At 43.6% G+C, this 13,989-nt stretch overlaps 2 long non-coding RNA genes across 4 annotated transcripts; one reads left to right on the top strand and one right to left on the bottom strand.

The window, feature by feature from the left end:
- Positions 1–256: 256 nt before the first annotated feature.
- LOC139361866 (uncharacterized) lies at positions 257–9,771 on the bottom strand. The gene is made up of 2 exons (XR_011619666.1): positions 9,452–9,771; positions 257–400 (listed from the first exon to the last, which is right to left on the bottom strand). It is a non-coding gene; the product is annotated as an uncharacterized lncRNA (long non-coding RNA).
- Positions 9,772–9,874: 103 nt separating this feature from the next.
- Positions 9,875–13,682, top strand: LOC105490421 (uncharacterized). 3 transcript variants are annotated; one of them, XR_011619658.1, is made up of 4 exons: positions 9,875–9,968; positions 11,114–11,283; positions 12,129–12,313; positions 13,268–13,682. It is a non-coding gene; the product is annotated as an uncharacterized lncRNA (long non-coding RNA). The 3 variants fall into 3 exon arrangements; XR_011619657.1 differs by having other exon boundaries at positions 12,129–12,375; XR_011619656.1 differs by lacking the exon at positions 12,129–12,313.
- Positions 13,683–13,989: the final 307 nt, after the last annotated feature.

Genomic DNA, 13,989 nt, shown 5'->3' with positions numbered 1-13,989 from the left:
CATCTTCTCAGAGATTTTCTTCCTTGTTTTCTCTTTCCATAGCCTTCCTAGTTCTGTTTTGCTCCCCTCCCCCACAACACTGTTTTGTTTTTATTTTTTTCCCCTTTCCCTTTCCACTCCACCTTTTCCTGGTGTCACACTCACCACCACTATCCCCAATGTCTCCCATTTTCTCCCCTACACTTGAGCTTGCCACATGAAAGAAAGTAAGACAGGTGACCACCCAAGTCCAAGTTCAAACAGTAGAGAGTGGGGATATATGTTCAGAGGCATCACCAGAGGTTGTGAACACCCATTTATGAAGCCAAAGGGAGGGGTCTTCATGCTATCTATCTGCCCGAGGTCTTGAATTGCTGCAAGTTAAGGTCCATCCGAAATCTTTCTGATCCTTTGCTGGTCCCTAGGCCAGAGAAAGAAAATAAAATTGATATAGGTATTAACCGGTAGGCATTTAAAAGAAGATAAAGAAAAAAGGAGGGTGGGGGTGGGGGTGGGGGAGTGCAGCATAACCTAGTTGCAGTGTGGTTGATTTCTTTTAAGCAAATCATTTTCATTCTATAAAACTTTTGCACACCATTGTGTTTTTTGTGCTGTTTTGTTTCTTTATAAGACACCAGTCCTTGAGGTTAATATGCTATTCTGATTGTTTCCATTTTCTTCCACTCAATATTTTCCTGAGTACTAATAATCGTGGGCAAATGTCTTAAATGACTTTTTTCCCTGCTTGGATCTGCATTTTTTTAGGGTTTTCTAGAACTCCTGATCTTCTTGATATTCTGATACTTCCTACTGGCACATAGTAGGTGTTCAGTAAATATGTGTGGAATGAATGGATGAGCCAACAGCATCCAGATCTTTTAAGGCTCTTCTTAACCTGCATTCAGCAATTATCCAGAGTGTTCCAATTCTCCTTCACCTGAAATATTTAATGAGGAGCCAAATGTTGGATTCACTTGTGTTCTGTAGAGAGCTGCCTGTATTTTCCACTTGACTGCCATGGACTGGCCAGCCATGGGAGAGACCCTGGGCAGCTGGGTCTCACCTCTAACTGACCTTGCCTACCCAGCCCCAAACCCAAAGATGCTGGGACTGTATCCTAGTGGGTTACCTTGGCAACCTCACAATGTCATCTGTTAGAATGTCCTAGGGCGGCAGCTTTTAATTCTATCACAGCGGTCTCATCGGGGGTCATGTAATAGTGCTGTTTTTCCTCTGCTCACACTTCCTCCCCCTGTGATTTAACACTAAGTACTTGGGGAGGAGCTGAACACGGGAAAAACCAAGCTATTACTGCATGACAGGTCACAGATGGCCCCAGAACTAGGGTCCCGAGTGTTCACAGTCAATAAGACGCAGGTCCCAAGCTAATGGGGAAGCTGGATCTCCTCACACCCCCTGTGGAAAGAAGAGGAGTTAAGCCAGCCTAGGCAAGTGTAAGAAGCTGCCATGGCCAGACTGCACAATTCTTGTAAAAGCTCAGTTAAAGGAGCCCCCCGCTGGAGTAATTCTTTCTTGGACTCAGCAGCACCACCCCACTCTGGAGATGATTAAGGCCATGGGTACCAGCAGCCAGAGCAATTTCACTGCATCCTAACTACGCTGAGGCTTGGAGGGAAAGAGAATCCCAGCTAACCTATTCTGCTCACCTTCTTCCCACCCGACCCCATCCCCACAATTTCATTCACTTAGGTCCACCCTGCTCCTAACTTAGCTCAAAATAATTCAATTCCCCCTCTCTGCAGAGAGTAATCACAATTCATAGCAGAAATGGATCAAACAAAAGCTTTGGAACCTGAAGAGCTATTGTTCTAATTGTTTATTTACAGCACCATGAAACCCAGACCTTATACTTGCCAGTTGAACAGCAGAGTTTCAGGGCTGGCAGGAGACAGAACTAGACTCATCTATGCCCTGGAGGTGCAAGAACTATTCATCTTTATCAGCACAGTTAATATTTTAAGTGGGTTTGCAGCCATAGTGAGCTCACAGTTTGGTCAGCTGCTCTGTACTAAACGGTTAGAGGAAGCTGGCCCTGCATCAGGTGACAGTCGTGCCCGTAAGGAGCCATGGTGGCAGAGGCCTGACCTCTGTGCCCCAAGCCAGTGGTTTTGGAGGAGCCCCCTGCCCTTTGTTCATGGTGACAGGCACAGCCTGCACAGGCACGCCCCTAGGAAGACCATGGCACCCTTGGCCACGTTAAAGCAGAGCACACTTGTGCCAGTGTCAAAACATGCTTTTGACTCCCCAGTACAGTGGAGATGTGAATTAGGGTGGGGGCAGGGGAGCTGGTTAGGGCAGTTTTTGCATACGCATTGATCAGCCAAGGCTAGGGACTTTTGTCCAAAGTATAGTCAAAACAATACTTTGAAAATGCCACCCACAGACATCACCAATTTGAGGAAATGTTGGATGGTAGCCAAATGTTCCATTCACTCCCATACAAAAAAACAAAACACACACAAAAAAACCCACCCACATTTATTGTTATTCTGCTCCTGAATCCACTCATTTTACCTCTGAATTCCCAGTCTGAGTCAAACAGTTCAGGGGAGCAGGGGCCCTCCTGTGGCTGAGATGGAATTTGTTCTCTGGAGCAAAGAGCCACTGGAGACTGAATTTCAGGAATACTGTGTGCAACACATTGCTATTTGTAGCTTTGTTTCCCTCACTCAGCCTAAGAAATTGTCCGACTTTACCAAAAGCCATCCACATCCACACCCCTTCACTGGTTATTCCATTCATGGGACACATTTGTTGACTTGCACTTGAGAACTTTATTATCAGAGATAATGGGGGAAATGTGTGTGTGTGTGTGTGTGTGTGTGTGTGTAAGAAGCCTATACATTCCACAGATGTCAAAATAAGGAGATCATAAAAATAAATCATCATTAAATGAATGGCGGGATATTTTGATATATTAATTAATCCTGTTTCCCTTCCACCATCATTCCTCCCCGCCCCCACTGTATTTCTTGCTACACTGTACAACTCTCTTCCCATCAATTTGGACAGCCAGAAGCGTTGTCAAAAGGAGAGTTATCATAACAACACCAGAAAAAAGTCAGATTCTTGGCTTTCGAGTTTCAGAGGTCAATGTCTCGTCATAAAATGAAAATATATGGAAAAATAGGAAATTAGGCAGAACCAGTGTCCCGCAGCATATCTCCCTTCCTTTTGCTATGCACCCACCATCCTGTACACACATACCTTCAAAGAATCAATCAAAGCTTCACGACTGGAGAAAAGTGAGGAAGGAAAGGCACAGGGGATATATTGATGGCAGCAACTGGTAGGACATAGTGACTGACCAGAGTCAGAATTCAGAAACCCACCACCCTCCACTCAAGTGAAAATAATCCATCCATAATATCTGGGAACCCTATGGACAGCTGTTCAGCTCTTGGGATTTGTGCAGGAGGAGCATTATAGACCTTCAGTAGAGGAAGGAAACATGCTGTTCATCCTTCCTATTGACACTGAACAATGAACTCCCATCAAGAGCAGCCAGAGTACAACCTGTGGACCATCCAGAGAGACTAACTCCTATTCCGTGAGTTCAACCCTCATTTAATAGCCTAGAATGCTGGTAAGCTCTTGAGATGGACAATAGGGCCCTGGAACCCTGAGAAGATCCAAGGGTATGAAAAGATGCTCCCACCTACTTCCCATCACACCTGTACATAGAAGAACCCAAATGGACCAGTTCAGTATCCACCTTACAAGGTAGCACTGTGATGATCATCAAGGCTGTTCCTCAAATATTCCTAGTCCTCCCCTTCTGGACCCACAATAATGGCTCTTCCTGGCTCCTGTAGTTGGGAGGGGCTATAATTAGTTCTGGCCAATGAACTGTGAGCAGAAGCAAAATACATCACTTCCTTGACAATTAATCAACTGTTAGGACAAGACCATCCAGGGCTTTCTCTTTCTTCTAGCAAGGCCACTGGCAACTTTCCATATGATGGCTGCTTATCTGTCTAGATCCCTGAGTGATTGTGACAAGCTGAGCCCCCATCTGACCTGTACTCTTTACATAACATGAACAAGAAATGACTTGTTTTTAAGCCATTGAAATTACAAGTTGTCTGTTTCTGCAGCATAACCCAGCCTATCCTGACTGATACACCTTACTAGAATCCATTGAATGTTCTTAAAGCCATTATGAGCATACCTAGGGGCTGGAAGGTCAAAGGAAAAGATCCAGTTAGAGAAACATTTCCCACATTAACCTGGAATCATAATAATTCCCAAGGTTTCCAGTTAGAGAAGCCCATGATCAAAAAAGCTATAAAGAGCTGTTATTTACCATTCATTTAAGGAGTATTTATTTAGGATCTACTCTGTGCCCTCACTGTGTGCTAGGAATAAGGGATACAGCAGGGAATAAACAGACACTGTTCCCAACCTCAAAAAGCTTTCAGACTAGTAACACTTGGCAGTTATTTATTACATGAAAATGAAACTATAGCCTAGAGAAATTGAGAGACTTGCCCAAGGTGACATCGTTAATAAATGGTAAACTGGGACTTCACTTGAACTTTATGAGTCTAAATTTTGTGCTTTCTTCACTCTTCTAAGCCACCTAAAAATAAGAGAATCAGTATAACTTTGAGTTTGCTCCAAAGAGTAGGTGGAATGTAACTCCAGGCTACCTTATGTCTCCTTCCTTAATGTTTGCTGATACCTGAAACCTCTTTCATAAGCAAAACTTTTCATTCCATAATTAGTGCCAAAAACAGGGTCTGACAAATAACAGGCACTCTCTAAATGTTTGTTGAATGAGTAAAGCATGCATAAATCAATAAATAAGTGGGCTTACATAATTGTAACTGTTGATTGAAATATCAAATGCACTCTGTCTCACTCATGCTAAACCAGAAGCCAGCAATCGCTCAAGATAGGTGTTATGCTTGATCTTGAGGAATACTTTTCTTGAAATATTAATTGATGGTCTTTACAATCCCAACATTCCCTATTATTTTCTGTTATCTCTCTCCTTTTCTTCCATTTGAGAACCAGCTACACTATGTGGCATGCATATCTCAGGGAACGGTTGTTTCAGCAGAAAAGTCTTTAAGGACTCAAATGCTTGGATGTTTGAGTTTCAAGTGTCCAAGGGGACTCAGAATTTAGAAGAAAAAATATTAAAGTGCCAGAAAAATGTTTCCCAACCTCTTGGAGAGCATAAGACATCCCCAGACTGCAGGGAGGGAGAAAGGAGCGTGAAGGGAAGCAGGAGCGGGTGGATGCCGTAAGCCCCTGAGGAAAGATGAGCCAATATCCTGCCTCTACCATTTATTCAAAGGGAAGGGCAGTAAATGCCACTCTGGCATAGGAGAGTATATCAAACCAACTGTCCTACACATGAACTCTGGACAAAATCTAAAACACAACTCTCTGAAGGCAGTGCTGGAGAACTACAAATAGGCAGGAACCAGGAGGGAGGCGACACTCGGAAACATCAAGGGGTGGATTTTGCATTTTTTTTACAGCTGCTTTCACCTAAGGGCAGACCTCAGAGAGTGCCCTACAGGGCAGCCAACACTTGGGCAGAAACCCACAATCTTCCCAATGGAGGAATCAGAAGACAGAGTTCCTAGTGACCACAGCAACTGAACGGATGGGCCTGAGGGAGCCTCCGGGTTCCCTGGCCCCTGACACACTGTGGAAGAGATAGAATCAATCCTGGGCACTGGGGGGTGGGGAGGAGGCACAGAAGTGACAAGTGACAAAGGGCTGCAAACAGTCCCACAAAGATTTCTGTAGTCAGTGAAGGCGCTAAAGCAGCAAAGTGCTGTCATGTCCTGTGAGGAGCAAGGGAGTCAGCTGAGAGCAGAGCCTTGTGGCAGATCCGGGGGATAGCACAGCAGAGAGCAGTATTAGACGACAGGCGGCCTGAGGAGGAAAAGATGTCCTGTGGATGCTGTCTGGGTGTTGATGACACAGACCAGGCACACTCAGTCCTGCTCATGCCTTGGCATGATGTGAGCCCTGCAGAACTCACACATAACTCTAGGGGAGCTGAGACCCATTCTGAAATGGACTGGGAATAAGTATCGACTACCTCTTTCAGCCTCTGAAACATAGGGCATGTTTTCTTCCTAGGACATCTGAATCTCTACTCTGAGATAAATGTGTGTGTTTGAGATGAGAGACAAGATTAGACAATGAAGGTTGACACTTACGATTAGCAGACAAGCAGAAGGACCTCTTCCCACCCCCGCCATGCTGTATAGATGGAAACTCTACTTGGAGTTATTTCCCCCTTAACTGTTAGCACGTAGTTCAGGCTCTAAGGTGTGAGAACAGCTTCTCAAGATATCTGCTTCCCACCACTACTCCCCCAACCACCCTACCTACCCACCAAATATAACTTTCTATAAAGGGACTTCCTTCCAAGAGGTGGTGGTAACTGAGATGTAACTGCAGTGCCTTATATGGTAGCCATTTATTCCTCTATTTCCCCGACCACATGAGGATTCTGATTTAGTCACTTCTCCATTTCCCAGAATGAGAGATATCAATATGAAATAACATGATGAGTGAACAAATGAACAAAGAACTGAATGAATGGATGGAGAAGTTAATACCATTCATATCAGGAGCTGAAGCTTATATGTTGGAATAACAATGTTCCTAGTAAAGCCTGCTCTTTCCCTCCTCCAGACTCATTTGGTTCCCACCCCTTTCTGAGTTGCATATGGAGGGTTTAAATGTCAGTGGCTGCAAGCCCACTTTCCCCCTTCCCATTGTCAGTGGTCTTTCTACTCAGCTGAAATGGGAGTTTTGGAATAGAGCTCTCTGTCAATCACCACTGAGCCCTTTTCTCTCAGCCCTGGAGTTTCCAGGCTCAAGTATGGAGAGTCGGGCTGGCAGCCTTGGCAGTCAGGGAAAGAGCACGACAGACTTTTTAACAGGCCTAAAATCCTGGTTTTGGCAGCCAGCCTTGACTGAGAAACAGCTGGATGGCAATAGGCCAGGCTCAAACATCTGCCTTCTTCTCCAGGAATTAGTATCAAGCATCTTTGCTAATGCTATTATTAAGGAATTATCAATATTTTACAAGTGTTATCATTTCTTGAAAAGATGGCTAATTAAATCATGCAGGACAAGACCTTCATGGTCAAGATATAATAAGGCAAGTCCTTGTTTTCATCTCTCCTTTTCTCTCAAGGTTATTACACTGACTCTTAAGGAGGGAACCCTGATTTTAAAAGCCACCTCTTCCCTGTATTCTCTCTAATCCCAGTTTGAGGCTCTAAGCAAAAGCCTATGAGTAAACTTCAATTTAAACAATTAAGAGTGTGCCAGTCAGGGTTCTTATTGCATACCAGAGAGATGGGCTCTGGTCACCTTAACCTGTAAAGAAAATTATAAAAAGGCTTTTGGGCAGTTCACAGAATTGATGGGAAGGCTGAGAAAACAGACGTAAGCAGTATGGACATCCTCCCATCAAAAGGTAAAGTCTAATTCTCTTCTCTTTCATGTGGGCAGTTTAGTAGAATGCAGCATAAGTAAAACCGTGTGACTTCTGTGGCTAATAGATAATGTACTTTCCACCTAGATGGCTACAATTCACTGATGAGATATTAAGCTACCATGTAAGTAGTCCAAGTGCTTAGAGCTCACCATGTTTTGAGGAAGCCCAAACTAGACCACACAGAGACCATGTGGAGAGGACTCAAGACTATATGAAGAGAGAGAGAACTGCCTAACCAGCTCTTGGCTGATCCAGCCCCTCACTGACTTAAACTGCATGAAGGACCTAGCCCAGAGCCACCCAACCAAGCCTTGCCCAAATCCTGACCCACAAAAATTATGAGAAATAACAAAATGATTGGTGTTGCTTCAAGCCAGTATGTTTTATGGTTACTGGTTATGCAGTGTGTTAGTCTGTTCTTGTGTTGCTATAAAAGAAGTACCTGAGGCTGGGTAATTTATAAAGAGAAGAGGTTTATTTTGGCTCATGGTTCCAAAGGCTGTACAGGAAGCATGGCACTGGCATCTGCTTCTGGTGAGGGCTTCAGGAAGTTTTCAATCATGGCAGAAGGTGAAGGGGGAGCAGGCCTGTCACATGGTGAGAGTGGGAGTGAGAGAGGGAGAAGGTGCCAGCCTGCTTTAAACAACCAGGTCTCATGTGACCTCACAGAGTGATAACTCGCTCATCATCGTGAGGAGAGCACCAAGCCATTCATGAGAGATCAGCCCTGGTGACCCAAACACCCCCTACTAGGCCCACCACCAACATTGGAGGTCACATTTCAACACGAGACTTGGAGAAAACAAAACATCCAAGCTGTATCATGCAGCAATAGGCAAGCAGAAAAGAACAGTCAGAAAAAAAGGACTGTAAGAACAGGATCAAAAACAGTTCCTTCACACAGAACCTTCTCATGAGCTTGATTCCCTCCACCCTGCCCAGACTTCTCACTGCTCAGTCACTGGTTCTACAGAAATATAGGAAAATTAACAGTAAATTTTCGGAGTGGCATACAGATTGTTTTCTTAAGCGTAAAGTTAGTAATCTAAAGCAAAAACCTCCAGAAATCTCCCCGTCCCTCTTTCCTGCCATTCCTGTGTCCCCACTATAAAACAAAACTCAGTCAAAGATATCAGGTGCTGTTTTTTTGCATAGGCAACTATTTTGTGACTGTATCTTTTTTTTTTTTAAAGGGGGCCATATTTTTTTGATGCTCATTTTTGTGTTTAAAAAATATTGGTTGAAATATGTAAGAAAATGACTCTAAGCCTTATAAGAAACAAACACACACACACACAAACATGCATTCACTTTATGGGATGTATATTAAGACTCATCAACCCTCAGATCATTGGGAGAGAGAGCCCTGTGGCCCACAAAGGGACAATAACAAAAGTATTCCTGCTACTTGTTGAGAACCACTAGCTTACCTCAGCTTCGAGTTCCTATTTTTGGTTCTTATTATGACACTTAGAAGAAAGCTTCATTAGCATTTTTACTTAAACAAAACCAAGGCACAATTAGCAGCTGCTTCAGGACTTTCAAACCCTGACATCTGGGAATTTCCCAGAAAGTGTTATGAATATTACAAGTAAAATCTGTTCAGGAGGGAAAATACAGCCTCTGACTCATTTGCCTGACCACACAGCAAGTGGAGTGCCATATATTTCTGGCACATAAGCCCTCCTGGGTATAGGTAGAATGACAATGATAACCCACAAGTGGCCGTGTTGTCCCATTTCCAGATGGTGGAAACCTGGAAAGCCACAGCTTTTCCACATGTGTTCATAAGCAGGACTATCAACAGCTGTTGCCAAGACTTGGCTTTCTGAGCTCCCAAATAGGACCAGGGAAGATTAGGTCAAACACACATATTTCATAAAGGCTGAGGATTGGTGTCTCATGTCGTGTTCTAGATTTTTATCACTGAACAGTGAATCATGCCTAAATGTATTGACTTAAAACAATAACCTTTAAGAAGTCCTTCTGGGTTTCTGTGCATCAGGGATTCAGGAAGGGCTCAGCTGGTTGGTTTTGGCTCAAGGTCAGTCATGTGGCTATAGTCAGATGGCTGGAGCAGGACCCTGAGGCTGGAGCAGCTGGCTGGGCATCATCTTCTCTCTCTCTTCTCCTTCTTCTCTCTTCTCTCTCCTCTCTTCTCTCTTTCTTTTCTCTTCTCTCCTCTCTCCTCTCTCTCTCTCTTCTCTTTCCTCTCTCATCTCTCCTCTCTCCTCTCTCTCTCTCTCTCTCTCTCCCCCCAAGTAGTCACTACATGGACTAATTTGAGCACTCACTCACACAGAAGCTGAAGGCTCCATAGCAGATATTTCCATGAACAAGGCAGAAGCTCCACTGCCTATTATGACTTAGCCTCGGAGTCACAGAGCATCACATTCATCATACTCTGTTGGTCAAAACAGTCACAAAGCCATGCAGATTCTAGGAAAGGGAACATAGACACCGCTGCCCTAATGAGAGGACTCACACTGTAAGAGGGGCATGTGGAATGGGAGGTATTACGGCTGCCATCTTTAGAAATTACAATTTGCCACAGGATGGGCTCCCTAGAAGCAGAGGTTGAAATAGGGGTTCTTTTGTGAGTTAAGGAAGAGGGAGAAGCTAAGCGAGGATGTAGCTTCAGGTGAAGTCCAGCTTCAACCTGATTTTGTAGGCAGCTCTGGTTCTTACATTGTCCGCAGCATTTGTCCCTCCTTGAGGCAAAAAAGTGGGGCTTTTGTATACATATATCAGTCAACCCTTAGTTTAGGGAAGCCCCAGGGGAAGGGTTGTAACTCCCAGGTATCTCGTAGACAGTCAACTCCTCTTGATTATAGGCATTTCCCAGACAAGGCTTGCTCTGTGAGTCTTTAATAGCAGTTAATAAAACGATCACCGGAGATCTGATTGGGACTGCAACAGCCTCAGCTACATTAAGATATGGGGGCAATTCAAGGTCTGTTTTATAGGGACTAGCAGGTAAGGACCTGAGTTTCAAAGTGAGTCCAGGGAATTAGTCCTTAGGATGGGAGATGGTGAAGGATTGAGCAGAAGGTGTGCATCTAAAGTGCCTAATCCAAACAGGATTTGGGGACCTAGTCAAAAGACACTTGGTGTTTAGGGCAGGAAGTCTACTTATTGCCATGAGCAAAAAACAAAATATATTGGTTCATGACATGAGAAAGTCAATAGACAGTGCTGACCCAGATTGGATCCAGGGCTCAAAGAGCATCTTCAAGGTCTAGCATTTTCTCTTTCTCTCTCTAACAGCTCTTCTTCTATCAGTTCTTTTTGTGGACTTTATTCTTAGGAGGTATGTCCCTTTTTGGTGGAAAGATGAATGCCAATAATGCCAGGCTTATATTCTCTCCTTCGCATACCCATGAGAAAAGGGCATTCCTTTCCTAATCAAGCTTACAATAGTTCCATCATTGAGTGCCATTGGCCTGATTAGCCTGACCTGATCATATGGCCATCTCTGAACCAATCACTGTGGCCAAGGTGATGTGATGCTCTGATGGGCCAGGCCTGGTTCACATGCCCACCTTTGGAGCTAAGGAGGGAGTTAATTTCACTGGAACCCCAAGGATTAAGGTGGACACCAACTGCAGCTGACCTTTCTGCTTTGTCAATCAGCTGACTCCAAAAGTGGAAAGAAGAAGCAATGTCACAGGAAAATCGGAAAGCGATTATACCAGAAATGGGATAAGACCAGACAGGAAAAATACCCCCAACAAAGGAAAGTAAAGATCATATGAGGAATCCAGTCACTGGTGAACTAGAACAGCAAGGTTAAAATGATCATGGTAAGCACAGTGACTCCATTCAGAGCCAAACATTCCTGAACCTATGTTGCATCAGATTCCTCTGCCCAGCGACAATCTGGATTCCAGAATTTAGAGCAAGAGTCACGCAGTTGAAGACTCCATCACCCAGGAGAGGCAGGTGGCTCCGGCTTTGGGGCTGGAGGATTTGAAAGCAGGCTAAAAAGTCATCACAATTTTGTTCTCCACTAGGCTAGAGGGTTTTAGTGGCCACAGAACTTTTAAAAACTCTACGTATAGATTTTGTTGGATCAAATCTTAAATAAAGATTAGAGGTTTGAAAAATAAAATCTATGAAAAGAGTCAAAGAAATTGGTGCTAATTAACCATGAAAAGCAAAATGAAACACACACATAGGCACACACACAACAGAGATGGGAAAGTATTTTAATTAAGTCATCTTCCCTATTAAAAAAAAGATGGTAACTAGCCATTCCTGAGCTCTACTGAGGATGAAATAAAAAGCAAATGGGCTTAATTGAAACATTGGGGAATTAAACATGAGAAGGAATTCTTTGTTCAACATTGGCCTAAATTTTAAGCTCTATTTAATTGTAAGCTTCCTCTGGGTAAAAGAATTGTGTCTTCTTCATCTTCCCCAAAGTTTGAAATGATGGATAACTGAAAACGCTGATAATAACAAAGAGAGAGACAGAGAACTGTATCAGCTTCTATAACTTTTGTGCATCAGGGATTTCTGAACACAAATGAATCTGATTTATCCATTGTATCATTTAGGAATATTTTGGCTGCAAGTACAAGACAACATGATCTTAGTGGTTTAAACAAATAGAGAAGTTTTTTTTACATAATTTTTTATATAACAGAAGTCTGAAGACAACGACTCTTGGCCCTGGTTTGCAGCTCATCATGCTATGGGCCTTTCCCTCATAGTTGCAAGATGACTGCTGCAGCACCAAGTATCACAGTGATCTTCCACTGGAGAGAAGAAGGAGGAGGGAAGAGGCAACGTGCATATCATGGAAGGATTTGCTTGCCCAAAAACCACAGAGTAAACAAGCACTTATGTCTCATTCATCAGAATTATGTAGCTTAGTCACCTCCAGCTGAAAGGTAGCTGTGTGCAAGGGGTCGTGTTATTTTTTGCAAATACACACCTGTGAACAAGGTGTGGACATGTAAATATTTGCCGTAGTCAGTGGTCTCATTTCTGGAATTTAGGCAGACCACTTGTTTCTCTCAATCTCAGCTTTCCTAGTTAATTTTTACCATTTACAATTGGCTCTATATTTTGGTTTGGGGAGTGCTTTTCCCAAGCTTAATTGTGAGGTTCTGGGACATTATTGATACTAAGAGATAGATATCCTGGCCATAGGTGTGGGCACATGATCTAGACCCAGCTACTCCTGATAATCCAGTCACCTGGTCCCAGTATTTTGTCTACAGATAGTCAGGTGGCCCTACCAAAAACAATCAGGTTTCTTCCCCAGAATTTTTAATTTAGAGATAAAGAGGTAGTATTATTTTTGGTGATACAGTTGGAAATGGACTATTGGCAAACATCTTCCCCACCATGTGGAGAAAGCGTATCTTTAGAAGGAGAAAATGTGACCACAACAACACAGAGATGTGTAGAGTTTAGAGAGCCCATGACAGCAAGAGAGAGAGAATAAACTACAGTCTTGACAATCTCACTTAAGCTTCTGAATCCAATTGTAAATGGACTTCCACTTACGTGAGCCATAAATTTCCCCTTCTTTCTCAAACTGGTATCATTGGATTTCTATCTAGTGCACATAAGAGTCTTGGTTAATTAAGAAATTGGACAAACACTCAATAATGTAAAGGCCATTTGTTTGGAATTAAGGAAATGATTTGCCAAGGGAAACCAGGGAAAACTTCATGTATTCGTATTAAGCTAATAAGATTTTTCTAGCACTTAGAAATTTCATGGTATGCAAATGCTGTTGTCAGTTACATTTCTGTAATTGTTTTCTGTTTTTAGAGACTGTAGAAGGATCACTAACATGAGCTGCATATGCTGGCGGCCCCTCTGCTGTCATTATTTTATGTACTGGAAAACACTGCTATGGGAAGACAGCCCGGTCAGATGGGGATGGCCTGGAATAGGGGCCAGGTATCTGTGTCACAGACTAGTACAAGTCTCTTGGCCTCTCTGGGCTTCAGCTTCTTCACCTGCTCAACCAAAGGCATAACCGAGAGCCTTCTCAGGTCCCTTTCACCTCTACTGCTCTATGTCAGTATGATCGCTTAAATTAACTCCCTGATTTTACCTATAAGGCCCAGGGGCTCCCCGGTCACAGAGCCAGACACAGTTTAGAACCTAGACCTCCTGACTCAGACTGTCCTCTAGGACAGACCAACTTCTTTGCCAATTACAGAAGAGGAGCAGGGTTCTATTATGCTGTTAGCACTTACTTTCTTCGATTCCAGAGCATCCTATTTCACTCCATTTTTCCAAGAATGAAGAATGAGAGCCAGGTCCCAAACCCAGTCCCCAGTGGGCCACTTAACTCCCCTCTCTTCATGATTCAGGAGTTAGCCCTGTGACTGGCTGCAGTCTTGCAAATGCATGCACTTGGCACAGAAGGGACAGGAGAGAGTGTAAATGCATCCTGCAGGCCTACTGGGGCATCATGGGAAAAAACCATTTGGTGTTCACATGCTATGGCAGTGGACCTCCGAGTGTATCATCGTCTGAGTGGG

The sequence above is a fragment of the Macaca nemestrina genome, chromosome 2 (assembly GCF_043159975.1).
Source record: "Macaca nemestrina isolate mMacNem1 chromosome 2, mMacNem.hap1, whole genome shotgun sequence".
Classification (NCBI taxonomy): Eukaryota; Metazoa; Chordata; class Mammalia; order Primates; family Cercopithecidae; genus Macaca; species Macaca nemestrina.
Note: the sequence above shows the minus strand (reverse complement) of the source record. Positions and strands in the feature narration are given on the sequence as shown.